The following is a 19,281-nucleotide window of genomic DNA, read 5'->3' on the forward strand; positions in this document are numbered from 1 at the left end:
AATAAATATAACAAGTTTAAATCCATGTTTGTCTTCATTATAATCCTAAGGTCTTTCTAAGTGTCCATCCTTCAACTCAAGCAACCTGCATATACGTAGAAAATGGAGTTGTATCAACAAACATGTTGAGTGAGTTTATCACCAATTTTTGACACCAAAAATAATGTTAATATAATAAATAAGCAAAACGTAATAAATGCGGTAATAAAATCAAACCATGAGCAAATAATTTGTCGATTAAATCATTGCCAAGCGAATCGGGTGCCGGTAAATCAACTATGAGCAAATAAGAATAAAACCGTTGCCAAGCGAATCGGGCGGTAGTCAATGAGAACCCTCTCCAAGCGAATATGTCAAACTATTGCATACAAAGACAAATAAGCACATAACAAGTAGTTTTGATTAATCACACACAATTACACGTTTGCTATTTTTGATATATGTGTATATATATAGTATGATATACGCATATGTCTCCAAAACGTTTTAGAAAACTGAGTAAAATAGGGGAATGATAAAACTCACCTGATCGAATAAGCCAAACGAGAATGAATACGACAAGAAAACAATAATCACACTCCTCGAGAATTACCGACAAGAATCCTAATTAAATAATATTATGAGTGAATTATAAATGATATAATACGTATAATAAATTTAGGATTTCGATATGATTTGAGTTATATTTATGATTGGGTACGTTATGGATTGACCAATTGTTCTCTAAAGATTATTATTATTCAATTATAAGAATTATTGTTTGTCATAAAATCGGATTTTACGAATAATTAGTTTAAATGAATATGAGTTGCGATGTTCTATAATGGTAAACGCTTAATTATATAATTATCATAAAATTTATATTTTGGAAAATCTTAACGAATTTTGATGGTAAAAAAAAACATAGTTAACACTTGTAATACATCTAATACATTTATTATAGTTTTATTATAAAAATAATACATATATATATATATATATCTAATAAATACGAGCAAATTTATTCAGACGTTTTACAATGAGAAACACCAATATTAGTGTCGGTTTTTAATAAAAAAAAATGATTTGTCATTAATAATATATATACACACACACACACATATCCACGAAAACTTGTAACGAACCCAATTGACACGAAACGTTTAACTTAATGATGTCGGTTTAGATAAAATATGTTTATTTAATAGTTAATATTAATTATAATATTTTACAAACAATTAAAACCATTAAAACAATTAAGAACCAAAAATAACAAAAAATATAGGCTGGCTGGGACTCTAACCCGCGCCAGTGGGCGACCAAGAGACTGAACACACACACACCAGCCGTCTGTGCTGGTGTGTCAGTTGGTTAAACATTGTAAACACTATATTATATACAAAAACAAATAAAACCCAATTTTGATTAAGAACCCTAGATTTGCAATCGATCAATCCGTTGAATGTTTGGTAAATTAATGTTAGGGTTAATGTGCAGTACCTCAAGGCGAACTTATACATACAAATCATTACCTGAATCATTGATTAAACACGGGTCAATTGTGAGTTAACAGAGCCAGCAAATAGGACGATGGACAGGGTATAAACAGCCTTCGACAACCCAATTAACCATAGGGTTTTAGTTGGCGCAGGTCTTAGGGATGTGCAGACGCAAGTAATTGATTTATGATCAAGCTTAAGATGTATATTCAATTTTAGGTTAAGACGGTTGGTTAAATACATCAATACGTATCATAATGGATCTTGTTTCTTAATTAGTTAGGACGGTTAGGCCGAGAATGGTAAGAATAATCACAATCAAGATTCAATTCCGAGTTTAAATCGTTATTTTGAGGCTCAAATAATCTAAATAGGTTGCGGGTTGCGAGTATACGGATATGGATTACTGGGTCACGGGTTGGGTAAATGGGTATTCAAGATATTCTACAAAAATTGCAATTTAGTCCCTGTAGATTGGAGATGGAAACATTATGGGATTAAACTTTATATATGGGTTGAAAATTTACTTTTTCCAAAGTTGAATATATATTAAATAACTTTAATAAACAAATATAAAATTTCTCGATAAACGCGATATTTTTCAGTGTTTAAACTTCCCGGCATAGAACGGGTCGGTTAATGGGTATAAGCTGTATGTGGAAAACCGAGTTGTTACACCCTCAAAGCTTAAACAGAACCTAGGGATGGATTGTAATGACTCCTAACACTGCTGGAATACTTGATCAAAGAACTTCTGAGCAAGAAATTCCATCAGAAATTTTCAATAGCAGTTGGTTGAAACCTTTTAAGAGATGAGATATTTTAGAAGTTCAATCTATTATTAATAACTTGCCCACATCACAAGATTGCTTAGTGGGAATTGATAAAGGCATTTGATGATTGCCTTTCAAATGATGATGTTCAGGATCTACAGTCCACCACAAATGGGGTTATTTTTAACTAACGATGAAATTATGGACTGAAGGTTTTTAAAAAGGCATGCCATCAACTCAAAACGACGAGCCTAGTCGAACATGATTGTAAAAAGGTCAGTGGTAAAAGCAGTGGAAAATAGTGTCTGAAGAATGAATGGCTCAATTGGAAAAGAAACTAAATAAGTTAATAGTAACTGGTGCAAAAAAAAGAACTAAACGGGAAAAAATTCTCGGTTTGTGGACAATGTTCAGCTGGGGCATGATGTGTGTCACACCCCAACTTAAGGCGGAAATGCCGGGGCGTGAGCATGATTGTTCACAGCTTGAAAATACTATCATAATATAAAAGTGACAATATCTATAAGTTGATTATTTTATTCCAAAAAATGCACACAATATCCAAATATGACAAAATATTCCAAATAAGTAAAGACAATCCAAATAATTTAAACAATGATTGTCTTCGTTAAATCTTAAGGTCTTGTCTAGATGTCCAAACTTCAATCTTCACTTTACACGATAACCTGCATATGCGTAGAAAATAATAGGGTTTGTCAACATAAAGTTGAGTGAGTTTATCACCAGTTTTGTAATAACATAATATAGTATGATAAATAAGCATAACGTAGTAAATTGCGGTAAATGAATCAAACCATAAGCAAGTAGTCAGACCGTTGCCAAGCGAATCAGGCGTTGGTCAATATATATGAGCACCCTATACAAGGGAATACGTTGGACCCCTCCGAAATATACGAATGAATGAATATTAACACAAGCAAGCATATAACACGTATATTTGATTAAGTCACACACAATTACACGTTTGCGCGATGCGTTCCGCGACATCTCCCTGAATTCCCTCGTACAAGCAAGTCTGTTATTATATTCCGGACCACAATAACTCACTTGCCCTACAAGTTCATCCCGGCACCATCAATATATAATATTAAATTATTATTTATTTTCCCAGTGTAAATCGAGCCTACGGTTATATTTTAGGTACCCTAAGGTATAACCTAATCCTTTATAACCAATGGCTCTGATACCAACTTCTGTCACACCCCGTTAAGCGATTTGCGGAAGCGTAAACGGAAATGTAACAGACACCTCTGATATCAACCACATCGTTTATAAAGAATAATACAAACTACTTTACAATATTTTACATTGATCTAACTTCATTTACAACTATGTGATACAAACTAAATCCAGCCCGTTAAGCGGCTTTACTTCCTATTAGCACACTTGCATCAATTCACCCAGCATTGATCACAAGTCAAACACGTAGTACATTAACTTTCTAATCCAATCCGGTACATGAAAAACATGTTAAAACGGGTCAACTACTAATAGTTTGTGAGTTTCACGAGTTTCAAGAAATCAGTTGTGCGTACAACAATCACAGTTTGTAAATACGCAAGTATGTATGTATGGACGTTCACAAGTACGTTTGTTTGTATGTTTATGATGTAATTATACTAAGCTACAGTGAAGCCTTGACTGTCTGTGCTGCGTGCATCCATTTCCCACGCCCAATCAACCACTGTGGCTTCCCTTCCGCCCACAACATGCCCCGGTAGCTATGTCTAACACTACATAGCCTGTTTATATAAGTATGGTCAAGTGCAAACGGCGCTATGTGACACGGCAACCAGACCGATTCCGTTTGGGTTTGTCAAACCAATAGTACTATTCACAAGCCACCGGCTCGAAGTTATTTCACTGTGTTCGAGGGGACTTTCGTGTGTTAGCACTTAGATAATTCCCATCATCAAACATTTCATAGTATACATATATGTATCAACATGTTTTTCACCCCGAAAGTTCGTAAAAACAGTTTAAAAGTGAGGTCATGAAACTCACGGTTTAATAGGGATTTAGTACAGCGTCGGCTCGCAGTTCGTTTGACTCTTATCACTAGTCCCTATAATGAATATTATAATAATATTAATATTTTAATATTATTATAATCTCAATACTAGACTGCGATGTATATCTAATCTGGGTATAGCTGAAACACCCAGAAAGTGTCAATAGGCTTAGATTGTGATGTTGTTCGATGTCTATTACTTAAAACCGAACTTGGCTCAGTTTCCCCGTTTTCCCAACTGGGCCAAGTTGTTCGTTTATGCGTTCAGAAAACAGTTATGGGAAAGTAAGCTTGGGTAAATGTGTTGGTCGATAAAATGATTAAGTTATAAAGAAAGATCACACATTGGGGCTCCAGATTCGCTACGGGGTCCCTTTCCGTTTATTCAGTTTGATTTGAGCAGAAATGCGCACAATCTATTCAGATTGTCCATGTTTCTCATAAAAAGGCTGGTTTTTATTTAATTAATCCAAAAATATGATTTTTGATCACTCCGGGTGTTCTGATATTCCTGCAGATTCGTTAATCACCAACTTGCTGGTTTTTATCAAAATTGAGTTTGTTTAATCTTCAAATTAACATAATTAATTAACCGTTAATCATTAAATTATGAAAATTTAGCCACTTGTCAAATAAAATATGTATATTTTTATAAAAATATTTCTCTAATTATTTACTGATTTATTAATTTATAAAAATTCATTCTATCAACTATATTTAGCCCGGAAATCGTCCGTTTATACCAAACGATCTCCAAAAATTCCACCAAAATTTATGAGTGATCATAATCTGTTCCAAAACAACCTAGAAAAATTTTCCAAACTCAAACAATCTTTCCAAATATCATTTCCGAGCCAAAAAAGACAATGAAAATTCAAATAAACGCAAATGAACAAAACCAACTTAGGCTTCTCCAAATGCTTCCAAATTTCATATGTGATCAAAATATACCAAATCTGAGTTCCCCAAAAATATTCATAATTTTCAAGCATTTTAACTATTTTTCCCAAATAAACGGCCCAATTCGGTAATAAATTCGCCAAATATTCTTGGATGGTCGAAAAATTACCAAATTTGAACAGGGACTCAATGATATGGTCCCTGATGTCCCTGAAAAATTTTATAACCTAAAAATATGCACATCACAATCAAATCCTAAACAGCCCGTAATCAAGTGTTTCGGTATTACCTTAGCGGTTTCGGTTCGTTTCCGCCTTTCTAATCAAGTTTTCAAGCTCTTGGGCCTCTATGCAAGCTAGATACAAGTCCTATATCACAAACCAAGCAAGTTTCATCAACACAACATCCCCTTAACTTAGGGTTTCGGCTAGGGTATAAAAACGAACTTTTGAACCGTAAAAACGTCGTTTAAACCCTTTAATCCGTGTTTATGGCCAAAAAAGAGTATGATTATGATTCCTAACCACGTGTATGATCAAAAAAATATTTTTGGACCATTTTTAGGATTTTTACATGGTTAGGAATGATTTTTGGTAATCAAACTATGTTTATATGAAATTAATCAAGTTTAAACATGTTTAAAAATGATCAATATATGCACTTCACCTTAGGTTTGTGTGGCTTGAGTAAAAATCCAGAGAATTCCAGCTGAGTTTCGTCGAAGGAAGTAAGAATATCCCAACATACAATATAATACACCAAGGAATTAAAGAAAAGGGGTTTAGTCCTCTAGTTAGCGCTCGGGAGTCAAATGGGCTCCTTTTGGGCCCATTTTGGCCCAAAACTCTGGATTTATAAGCCCTTACGTGAAAGCCCAAGTCCAAATTTATTTCGGGTTCGGTTTTTGGCACGAAAAACATATCGGGTACGACAAATAGTGCGAAAACGAATGTTTTTCGCCTATTTTTGTACAAATTTATAAAAACATATTATAAGTTTGTAAAAATCGAAAATATTTTCACAGATTGCTTAAAAAATCTTTCGCATTTAAATCTATAGCGGGTAGTTAAACGAACATGTTTTCGTTTAACTTGTTTGCTATCGAACTAAGGCCATAATATTAATATATTAGCTTATATTAATCGTATATAGATTATAGATGCCCCCCCGAGATATCTGGGTCATAACTAGACCCGTTCGGTTAATCGTTCGTTTGTTACGTAATAAGCGTTTAATTGCTAATTCAGTTTGTAAATACTGAGGTGCATCCGGTTTTGTCACGAATGTCACATCTACTAAAAATGAACCCTCTACTCTGATATATTTACAAAACAGATACCAACTCGGGACGTCGCACCCAGGCCCTGAACCGGGGTGTGACAAATTCACTCAACTTAAGCCTAAAATAGTCGATTTATATGCTAAAAACGAGTTAGGAAAGGAAATCGAGTGTGAAATCTGTGCACGTCTTCCACCACGCCGTGTGGCCAACTATGAAGGCTCCCATCGCGCGGCACCCCGGCCACCATGGGGTAGAATTTTCAGTTTTGACGATTTTGGTCCTCATGGTTTGTTATATAGTCAATTATTGAATCTTTTATGCATAAAATAAGAAATACATGTATGCATGTATGTATATGTGTGTACGGCACACATACACACACACACATACACCTCATGGCTCACACACATCATACCCTTGTTCCATTTTTACATATGTTTATGTGTTTGCATGTTTGTGTGAACTCTTTCAAGATGTATGAACAAGATGCAGCTTCAAAACTTGAGAAATTAAGAGTTATGATGATGGATTTTTACCTTTAGGGTTAGGGAGAATGAAGAGATGATGATTTATTTGGTGGGTGAAGAGGTATGTACCCGCCTCAACACCAAGCAAGGCGGGTCAACCCACAAGATAAAGACATTCTGAAGGCACAAAGCCAAAACCCAGGCGCATGGCGCATACAAAACATGCTCAGGCATCATATGCTCGTGCATCACATATGCGCGCGGCGCATATCACATGCTCTTGCACATCACATATGCTCGCGCGTCACATATGCGCGTGGCACACCAGCGCGCGGCGCATATCACACGCTCGTGCATATCACACCTGCGCATGAAATATCTGCGCGTGAGAATAAAAAGAAGACTTCGCGCATCCTCAGGATGGGCGCATATCACACGTACACATAATCAACCTCGTCCTTATCCAAATCAGGATCAGGGCAACCTTGATTGTGCACGTCAGACAATCTTCTAGAAGGCATCTTTTTAAGGAGTAAGAATATGCTGATGTTGACAGCTGCCAAATGAAAGGTCGACAACTCAGCATGACACATGTGCTACCACATGATTACAACCAACGAGAAAGCGCCAGGTGTCCCAGAGGACACGTGGCGCAGTGCGATTGGAGGAGGCCAACGAGGCTGAGCCCAACCAGTGGAAACCCTAGCACTATAAATACAGCATCAACTCCACTTTGATGACACATTCATTCACACTCAATCATTGACAGTTACAAGCAGTGATATCACATTCAATCATATTGAATTATATTCACTCACAGTCAGTTACAGAAAAACACACAGTCACACAATCAAGAGTATTCAGCGATTCAGCAATACTCTTGAGATTGACTGACTCACACATTATTATCTTCTCCACAAAGATACTGATTCTCACGCCGGAGGGTTACCCCAAAGAGGACCCCTCTGTCCCTTTCTGAGGGGTAAGTAACGTCGTTGTTCATTTTGTAGGTGGAAGAACACGGATTCAGAGGAACCATCGGTGAAACAGTTTAATCATACCCGAGGAAAGTAGATCTGCTACCAGTGAGTAGATCCACGTTTCTTCATTGGCGCCATCCGTGGGAGCCTGCGCGATGCGCGCAGTAAACTTTGAGTGTTTTACCAGGATTGCTGGTCTGTAGGGCGTGGTTACGTCCACTTGCCCTCTGATTGGTGGGCTGTAGGGCATGTGCAGATCCAGATCTGCTCTGGCACCAGGCGCCATGTTCACAGGCGCGCGGAGCTGTGAGCCTCCTGCATGAGTATCCCGTGTCTTCCTCATGCTATGCACTTCTTCATCACTGAACTCAGTGTGTGCAGTGTGAACAGAATGTCCCTCTTCCGGCGCGCGCGGCCTCTTTGTAGTCTGCTTATCAAAAGCCTGCCTTTGTGTTTGGTCGGCTAGCTTCTTCTGCTTGACCATTTCGTTGTACTTTTCAATCAGACGCCGCTGCTCGTTTATGAGCCATTCATTCGGATCATTTGCTTCATCTTCTGGACCCATTGGTCCTTTCAGCTTCGCGCCGGCCATATTTTGTAACGTGTGATCGTCTGGAGGAGTTTCAGTCTGGCCGTGAGGGGTTGTGACGAAGGGACGGTTGCTGGTGGTACGCGTAGAATCACGCGGAACCCTCAGAACCTGCTGTCCGTCGTTAACACCCTCACGTTCAATATCCTCCAGAGCTTGATCAACGTTACGAACTCCAGAAACCATGGTGATTGATTTTTTTTTTGTAGATCTGGATGAGATCTGATTGCCGTTTGTAACAGTGGATGGCGCCAATGAAGAAACGTGGATCTACTCACTGGTAGCAGATCTACTTTCCTCGGGTATGATTAAACTGTTTCACCGATGGTTCCTCTGAATCCGTGTTCTTCCACCTACAAAATGCATCACAAGGGCTTGAAACTCGGCGGAATATTTCATCGCCAAAGCGCAGCGAGCCATGCCCTGTGACACCAGCCATTGGCGATCCTGCGCGAGGCCAGCAACAGACGTCTCGAGGACAGGAACCTGAGAGTTTAATAACTCAACAGTTTCCTTAGCCTTTTTTAGTTCCTCCTTATCAGACGCTGCTGCCGCCAAAATTTTTTCTTTCTCCGCCTGCGCAGCACCAAGTGCTTCCTGGCTAGACGCCGCCGTGGCCAAGGCCTCATCTCTATCGGCCTGCGCGGCCGCCAAATCCCTTTTCAGGCGCGCAACCTCGCTCTCCAGTGATGATTTCTCAGTGATACTCTGGATGATAGCTTGGTCACGCGCCTCGGCCTGCTGTTCCAAGACACGCACTCTGCGCGCGTACTTGGCAACTTCGGCCTCCGCCAACTGCTGCTTCTCCCGCGCAGTTTGGAGCTCATGCCCGCGCTTGATGTATGCGGTGTTGGCACTTGCTCGGTTTTCACTGAGCTCCGCCTGGAGTTTCTCAGCTCGCGCGCGAGCATCAGACAGGTTCCAGGCGGCCACCTTAGCCTCTCGCTGGGCTTCCACAAGAGCGTCGCGTACTTTAATATAATCACGACGAAGCTCTTGGGAAGCAGCGAAGAAAGCCGACCCAGCGAAAACATGGTCGTTCAGCAAGTCCGCGCGGGTGCGCTCCTCCTGATACCTCCTTTCAGTAGGAGGCACGGCATGAGCCCAGAAGTCCTCGCATACGCCCATGGATTGAAAGGAACTCTTTTCATTAATATTCCATCTCGGGCGGTAAACGTGGTCACCTTCCTGCAAAACACAAGAAAAGTTCTAAGTCATAAAACATACTTATATGGAGGTACGCGCAGCGCACCAACAAATCAATACATACCTGCGGGGATGAAGCAGGAAAGGCAGCGCCAGCCCCACCAGAAGTCTGCGCTGCGAACACTTGCGGCATCACAGGGCTGGCGCGGTCTCCCAAGGAGTCTTCAACTTGAACCCCCTCGTCCTCCTCATCTTCTTCAACAGGCCTCTTCTCCTGCGACCTGGAAGGCTCCAAACCAGCCTCGCGGGGAGGGCTGCGTGCAGGAGGAGGCGAGGGAGGTCTCGACGCCGCCAGTTCGGCGCGCAATACGGTTTCCTGCTCCTTGGTAATCCCAATAAGGGGAGACTCAGCATTAGCAGGAGCAGGACCAGAACCAGTGGCGCAGGCAGCGGCGCCAGGAGTATCACCAGCAACTGTTGCGCCAGCTACAACTCCTATGAACAAATAAACAAGGAAAAATTGTTTATGACTGACTCCAAAGGGAAAAATTCAGAAGACATATGTGCAAAACTTACCTTGGCGCAATTCTGTTCGCGCATCGAACATCGCCATAAAATCCATTCTACCCTTTTCAGAGGGTAGAACAGGGGACTTCGATGGAGTCCCCGGCGCAGCCGTGGCACCTTGTGGCGCCTGCGGCTGATCTGTTACCGTCGCTGCCTCTGCAAACATTTAAAGGAGCAAAGGTTTAATAACAATTCAGCCAGATGAAGATAAATAAAGTATACCTGTTGCAGGCGCGGCACTGCTTCTCTCTTCAGCCGCGCGAAAGGAGGAGGCGACGCCACCATACCTCAAGTGGACAGGAGGTCTGCCCACTCTCACAGGCAGAGAAGCTAAAGAAACCTTTGTGGTAAACACCTGGGTTTCCTTAGGTCCCTTCGTTTGAGCATGGGGATGAGCGACATGGGTGTCCTCTTTCTTCTGTTTCTTACTGGCCCCTGCGCCAGATTTCCCCTTAGCTTTGCGCTTTAGTAGGGGCGCCTCCTCTTCCTCCTCCTCCTCTTCCGCGAGCTCTAGCTCGTAGTTTTCAAGCGCATCTACAAAAACAAGCGACAGAACTGTTAATAAACTTGGGTATTCTAAAGGAATGAGCAGGAGTGCGAAGGCTTACCAGGCGCGTCACCGTCAAAGTCAAAATCCAGATCCACTGGGATGAACATGTCATCGAAGCGATCCGGGAAACCAACCTCCCTAACGCCAAGTTCGACGGAGCCGCCCTCCACATGTTCATCATAAGCGGCAAGGATGTAATCCTTGGTGACTGCGCAAAGACAAGTTAAATGATATCAGCAAAAGAACGATGTTCGCGCAACAAAAAAAAAAAAAAAAAAAACAAAAAACTTACACAACCCGTCGACTTGGATAACGGGCTCAAGCGCGCTGTCGGCCCAGAGCCTGCTCATGCCGACCCCAACCAGCGCCTCCTCGCAAATTTTCTTCGCGGGGGATGGTTCGGCGGTCAGTTTCTTAACCCATGCGCCAGTTGGGTTCTTGAGGACACCCTCATCCGCAGGCGCAGAAGTGATAGAGCGCATGGTCATACGGATGGGGATCACACCGGCCTTAATGTAAAAAAACCTCTCAGACCAGTCATGAAGGCTCTTGAATGAAACAGTGGAGCACTTCACCTTCTGACTGCGAGGAATAAAAGAGATCCAATTGTCTTGGATCTTGGCCTTATAAAAATATTGAAAGCGCCGAGGAGTGGGTTCCTCGCGCTGGGATTTGCACATGAACTCAAAGTGAGTCACGCGCACGAGTCCAAACGGATGGACTTGGGATATGTGAATCCCATAGAACTTCAGCAGTGCACCCACAAACCTTGTCATCGGGAGACGAAGGTTGCAGTGGGTGAAAAAGTGGCTATATAGGGATATATAGCCGGCAGGCGGGTCCGCCGCCGTTTGCCCGGACCTAGGCAACATGCAGCCAAACAGGGTGGGAAAGCCCTGAGAGGTGATGAGGTTGTCGAGATCTGCCTGCTTCAATTTGCAGGGGATTTCATTCCACCTTTTGGTGGCCTTGGTCCTCCCTACTTCCTCCGATGTGGTCTCAACAACCTTCTTCCCCTTCCCCTTTTGCTTCAATGTCGACATCACCACAGATTTCACACGGCGTCTTCGAGAGGCAACGGAGGTGATTGAAGGGCTAGACGAGTATGAACTATCAGACATACAACTGTAATAGCCGATAATCGAGGATTCGAATCGATGTAAACACTCAAATCAGAATGTGAAAGCAGAAACTTGAATTTTAGCAACAATGAAGATGAAGATAAAAATTTCCTAAGGGCCTGCTTTTATAGGCCCAGGAGAGAGAAATGTGGCAGCTGATCGGATTTCACGCGCCCCCACTCGCAGGGGCAACCCAACGAAGGCGCGACACGTGTCCCTAACAGCTGTGTGAGGGGACAAAAAGATGTAACCGACCTGCCACGGAACAGAGACGCGCCCCCACTCGCAGGTACTAACCAATGCGAGTGCGACACGTGTTCAAGACAGCTGTGTGAGGGGACGTGAAAGGCAACTGTAGCACCTCGAGCACACGAAACGTCTGACACGTTTACGGCGCACGTCATCACCAACCAACCACGTGTTTGGACCTTTCGTTTTCAACCAAATGGATAGAACTTCGCGCGACGATGGAAACAACCAAGAAAACGACAAAACCCCCTATAAAAGGACAATTCAGTGAGTCTAATATCTATCTTACCACGCTCGCGCAAGATAAGACACACATTAGACTGGGGGGGCTTGAAGAGGTATGTACCCGCCTCAACACCAAGCAAGGCGGGTCAACCCACAAGATAAAGACATTATGAAGGCACAAAGCCAAAACCCAGGCGCATGGCGCATACAAAACATGCTCAGGCATCATATGCTCGCGCATCACATATGCGCGCGGCGCATATCACATGCTCTTGCACATCACATATGCTCGCGCGTCACATATGCGCGTGGCACACCAGCGCGCGGCGCATATCACACGCTCGTGCATATCACACCTGCGCATGAAATATCTGCGCGTGAGAATAAAAAGAAGACTTCGCGCATCCTCAGGATGGGCGCATATCACACGTACACATAATCAACCTCGTCCTTATCCAAATCAGGATCAGGGCAACCTTGATTGTGCACGTCAGACAATCTTCTAGAAGACATCTTTTTAAGGAGTAAGAATATGCTGATGTTGACAGCTGCCAAATGAAAGGTCGACAACTCAGCATGACACATGTGCTACCACATGATTACAACCAACGAGAAAGCGCCAGGTGTCCCAGAGGACACGTGGCGCAGTGCGATTGGAGGAGGCCAACGAGGCTGAGCCCAACCAGTGGAAACCCTAGCACTATAAATACAGCATCAACTCCACTTTGATGACACATTCATTCACACTCAATCATTGACAGTTACAAGCAGTGATATCACATTCAATCATATTGAATTATATTCACTCACAGTCAGTTACAGAAAAACACACAGTCACACAATCAAGAGTATTCAGCGATTCAGCAATACTCTTGAGATTGACTGACTCACACATTATTATCTTCTCCACAAAGATACTGATTCTCACGCCGGAGGGTTACCCCAAAGAGGACCCCTCTGTCCATTTCTGAGGGGTAAGTAACGGCGTTGTTCATTTTGTAGGTGGAAGAACACGGATTCAGAGGAACCATTGGTGAAACAGTTTAATCATACCCGAGGAAAGTAGATCTGCTACCAGTGAGTAGATCCACGTTTCTTCAGTGGGTTTTCCTCTTAATCACCCTTTAAAGCTTCATAATGCTCCTACAAATCTCCAACTTTTTATCCTACTTCAAGTATTCGTCTTAATTTATTTAAAATTCTTGAGTTATGACAAAAATTGGAGTGAGAGAGGGAGGTGGGAAGTTGGGTGAAAATGATGAAAAAGAAGGGGAAGAGATGAATGTGGGTATTGGGAGGTGGTGATGGTGATTAATAAGAATGCATAAAGGACACTTGTTTCAATTTGTCATAAAAGGGACATATGGAAGTGTCTTAATAATACCAACAAGTAAAGTAAGTAAACCTAGAAGGGCTAGATGATGGTGGACGGCTCAAAAAAGGGGAGGGGGTATTTATTTTAAATTTTTGTATAAAAAACTTGTATAATTCTAACCCACTTTGTCATGTTTTCATAAAATATAACCAGTTAGGTGATGTTTTGTGCAAAACTAACTTGACCATTAAATCCACCATAAAATTACATACAATACTAGCCTAAGATGTAAACTTTTGGAATTGGTTGGGTTCGGGTCCTTACGGTATCCTGTACCGGTTTCTACTCGCTTAATTTCTAATTTTCACGAACCGAAACCTCTAAAAATAAGTTATAACCTATCATTATTATTTTCACTAATAATATATTATTTTAGGTCGTTCTCGACGTTTTGGAATATTTTTGGAGTTTTAACTATACCAGGGTCGTTGCCAGTGTCGGTTTTACGCAGTTTTTGCTACGCGTCAAAACTTAACTTTTTGAACACAATAAAATATAACTCATATATTTTTGGAATTTTTAGACTAATATATTTATTTCATTAATTACAATATTTTGTTTATATAATCACATATTATATTAGTACCGGATTAGGCTTAAAATAGTCGGGCGTCACATTTTCCTCCTAAGCTAGGTTTGTCCCGGAACTTTGTTAGAATTTGATCACTATAAAATGTCAATTGATCACAACTTTTTTTTTGCAATATGAGAAGAATTCCCCAACTCTTAACTGCAATGAGCAGATTTAAAAATGAACTTAATAAAGATTTGAAGTTCAATAAATAACAAGTTACTATAAATTCATTTTTTATGTACAATTTTAGAATTTAAAATCTTTTAGTAATTATTAATTTATAGTTTTGTTGTGACTAATATATATACACTGAGATTTCAAAAATGTTATAATCTTATTATTTTATCGATTGGAGTCCAATTTTGCACCGGTCCCAAGTTGGGAATTGACAAATTATTAATTTTATCAAAGTTTAGTAATTTGTCGAATATCAATATATAGAGGTTTACTGTACCGATAGTTAATTAAGTATCGACTCAAAAAAATTCTGATCCCTCTAAGAAAATATTATGAGTCAGCCACTGCTTATGATTATTAATGGTAGAATACCCACGTCATCATATCACCAAAGCTTAATATTCAATGAGAAGCTTCATTGGCAAAAGGTCGGTCTAGTCCAAGGGTAGCTTGGTTTGAACATAGAACAAAAGAATGAAAGATATGGTTATCTCATCACATATTAAGGGTCGTTTGGTTAGCAAAGTATTTTTAAAAGAAATTGAAATTGTAAATGGAATTGGAAAGGAAAAAAGATTTGTGTTGTATTTGTTTTGAAAATTTGTGAATGGGATTGGAATTTATATAATAATAAATTACCTAAATAACCCCGTCCTCTTAAAATCCTCCTCAACTCTAGTTTTAAATGATTTTTTATTGGGAAAATTCCCAAAATAGCCATTTTTAGAGAGAAGATTCTTAAAATAGCCCTTTTTTTCTCAAATTAATTTAAGATTTGGACTGGGAAGACGCATTGGGAAAAGATAATAATAATGAGGGACCAGTCCAAATTCTGAAGGAAAGTAACGTAGCAGACGGGATATTGGAAAATAATGAAGTTAAAGTTCAAATTATTTTGTAATTTTGGAGCAAAAGTCCAAATTTTTTCAAAACTTTTTTTTTAAAAAAACTGTCTTGAGAGACTGTTTTTTTATGTTTTCTACCTTTCCCGTTCATATTTTTAAATTTTAGGAAAAAGAGATTTTGAAATCTCGTCTTGAGAGACGCATTTAGGATGAATTTGTTCTTAACAGACGAGATTCTTTCTTTCTTCCAACCTTCATTCTACACACACACTATGTATGTATATGTATGTATATGTACATTAATCTATCAAATTCATGTATATGTATGTATATATGTATATGCATACGATTTGATATATGTATATATATGTATGTATATATATATACGGAATACACACACACGCATACATACATATAGATACGGAATTTATATATATATATATATATATATATATGTTTATATAATATATATATATATATATATATGTTTATATATGTATGTATGTATAAGTGTGTGTGTGTTTAGCATGAAGGTTGGAAGAAAGAAAGAATCTCGTCTGTTAAGAACAAATTCATCCTAAATGCGTCTCTCAAGATGAGATTTCAAAATCTCTTTTTCCTAGAATTTAAAACTATGGACGGGAAAGGTAGGAAACACGAAAAACAGTCTCTCAAGACGGTTTTTTAAAAGAAAAAGTTTTGGAAAAATTTGGACTTTTGTTCCAAGATTACAAAATAATTTGAACTTTAACTTCATTATTTTCCAATATCTCGTCCGCTATGTTACTTTCCTTCAGAATTTAGATTGGTCCCTCATTATTATTATCTTTTCCCAATGCGTCTTCCCGGTCCAAATCTTAAATTATTTTGAGGAAAAAATGGCTATTTTAGGAATCTTCTCTCTAAAAAGGACTATTTTAGGAATTTTCCCTTTTTTTATTGCTAAAATATATAATCAAGATTCAAATAATAAAGAGTTGATAACTTTTACTTAAGGATATTATTTACAGTAATTGTTTTACTATAAACTATCCGAAGATTTGTCAACCAATCCAAGATGACAGTTGTTAAAATCATGAAGGTTAATAATATATGTAATAACCATTTTAAATTTGGAAGAGTTGTTTGAACAACACGATCAACCCAATGTGTCATTCAGAAATACTCATGTGCACGTTGCTGATGAAGACGAGGTTGAAGCGCATGGCACTGCATCAGATCGTGAATTTATGACGCAGTTACGAGGTGAAATTACAGAGCAGTTAATGCAAAGTACCGAATAAATTATTTGAAAAAAATGTTCTTGTTGTTTTATGAATATTATTGCACTGTTGTTTGACTATTATTTAAATTTCGATGTTGAATAACTTTTTTATTTAAAATTCAGCTTATTTAAAGATTTCTGTTTTAGTTTAGCAGTCTGCAGACGTTAAAAGACAAACAGTATTCTTCTTGCAGACTGCAGATGTGGTCCGCAGACTGCAAACATTTTACCTCTGCAAAAACAAATAACACCTAAATGATCAGACTAACCATGGCAACATGTTTTGAATTTGTAGTGACACATTTATCCAAGGCTCGCTGGGGTATAGGGCAACCCGAAAAATCGGTCGGGCACTTAATTTTCAAGGACACAATAATTTTTATATATCTATAATATATATAAATGAAAACCCTAAAATCCTACGTGTCGCGATGTGGTCGCCCCCCTTTTATGGAAGCCACCAGATTGCTTGATTTTTAAATAGAGGTCTCTCATTGATTTAACCCAAATTCATGGGTATGGGTCTTACTGAAACCAGATAGCTCTTAAACGAGTTATAACATCTCATTAAATTAAAAATTAATCTTACCAATTATTTGATATGAAAATCCTATAAAATAGGGATATACTAAAATTTAATATCCAATTTAAAAAGAAAAAGATATTATTTATGTAACATCTCGGATTTTTCGTATTTGTATTCATTTAAGTTTAAATCGATTCGGGAACATAATTTGGATCTTCCAAACTATTTAAAACTTTTATTTATTGGTATTTAACTTGGTTTAACTTATTTTATAATTTTATAACTTTCAATTATGCCAAATAGCCCTTATAAACCTTTAAAATCGCTTAAACGACTAAAAATCGCATTTTCGAGAACTATAAGGACTAATTTTGCCAATTCTTTCCTATTTTCGATTAAATTAACGAAACTTCAACTCCAAGAAATGTTATAGCTGGTCCAATTTCGTTTTCTTGGTGTCCAAGCCAAATTTTGTTATTTATTGTACAAGATTTTCTCATTAAATAGTTTATTTTGTTTCCTAATCGAGCGGATTACTTCATAAACAAGCTATAACCTATTATATTTAATCAAAACACATACCTAAACCCTAAAAACTACTGATTTCCAGCCACCATCCCAATATCCCACAAAATTCTTCTTCCACCATTGTCGGTTTCTTCAATTTCTTCAAGTTCTAAAAGATTTCGTTGACTTTCAAGCTTCAAGATCCTTTGACCTCGATTATCTCTTGTTCCATTCATCGTTCGGGTAAGTTGCCTTCTTCAATATTGTAGATTTTTATCTGTAGAACAAAAGCCCTCAATCAATTTTTCTGATTGAGGGAGTCTCGGTGGTCAATTGGACTCAAACCTGTTTAAGAGCAAAATAGTCAACAAGTTTGACTATCCGTTTTCTCATACTTCTGGTCGGATTCAACATTCGGTCCAGAAGACTTTTATTCTCGTAACAAAATTTAAGGATACTGACCAAAATCTGATTTTCGACTCGCTGTTCGGATTCTGGTACCAGCTCGCTTAAATCTTAAATTTAACATAACTTGAGTTCTAAACGTCCGTTTGGATTGATTACAGCGGCAACGAGTTTGTTTTTATTTATATTTATCATATCCTAAAATCTCAGATTCTGAGTTATATATATCGTTTGACATGTAGTGGACGACTCGCTTATTCGTTAGCTCGTTTGATCGCATTTAGTAATCGCTTAAGGTGAGTTTATCATTCCCCTATTTTACAACTTTTCTAAACGTTTTGGGGACATATGCGTACGTATCCGTATTTCATACTATATATATTCAAACAAATGCATACGTGTTATTGTGAGTGATTTAATCAAACATACGTGCTATTTGCTACTTGTGTTACCATTCAATCAATCGTATATTGGGATTACTATTCAATCAATCATATAGCGGGTGCTCTTGCTGGTGACCAACGCCCGATTCGCTTGGCACCGGTCTACATACTTGTTTGTGTTTTGATTATATTTACCTCACTTATCACGTCATGCTTATTTATATTGTTGTGTCAAAATTGGTGATATCCTTACTCAACTTTATGTTGACAAAACTCCATTTTATACGCATATGCAGGTTTCTTGTATTGAAGATTGAAGTTTGGACACGTAGACAAGACCTTAGGATATAATCAAGATAAACATTAATTGAGCTTATAATCATATTTGTATATTGTTGGTTATAAGTGGATAGTGTATGTATTATTTGAATAAAATAATTAATTAGATATTGTCACATTTTATATATGATAGTATCTTCGAGCTGTGAGCAATCGGATCACGCCCCGACATTTCCGTCTTAGGTTGGGGTGTGACAATTTATAATTAATAAACAATTTTATAGTAAAAAACATAAGTGGGTCATGGGTCACCAAATTCAGATAGCTTTTAAACGGGTTATAGCATATCATTTATTTATGAAACCCCTTTCATAATCAGATCCTAACTATATTATTAACTTTCTTACAATAAAGAAAATCAAAATCCAAAAAATAAATATTAAAAACCGAAAAATGTAAAGCAACTATTCTCTCAAGCCATCAGATTACTTTATTTGTAAATGAAGGTTTCTCACGTATTTGACCAGAATTCATGGATAAAGGTCTCATCAAACCTAGATAGCATACATATATAAATATTAAAAACG

This window comes from Bidens hawaiensis, unplaced genomic scaffold (assembly GCF_021521415.1).
Source record: "Bidens hawaiensis isolate Kalapana, Puna unplaced genomic scaffold, B.hawaiensis_p1.1 tig00014906_1, whole genome shotgun sequence".
Classification (NCBI taxonomy): Eukaryota; Viridiplantae; Streptophyta; class Magnoliopsida; order Asterales; family Asteraceae; genus Bidens; species Bidens hawaiensis.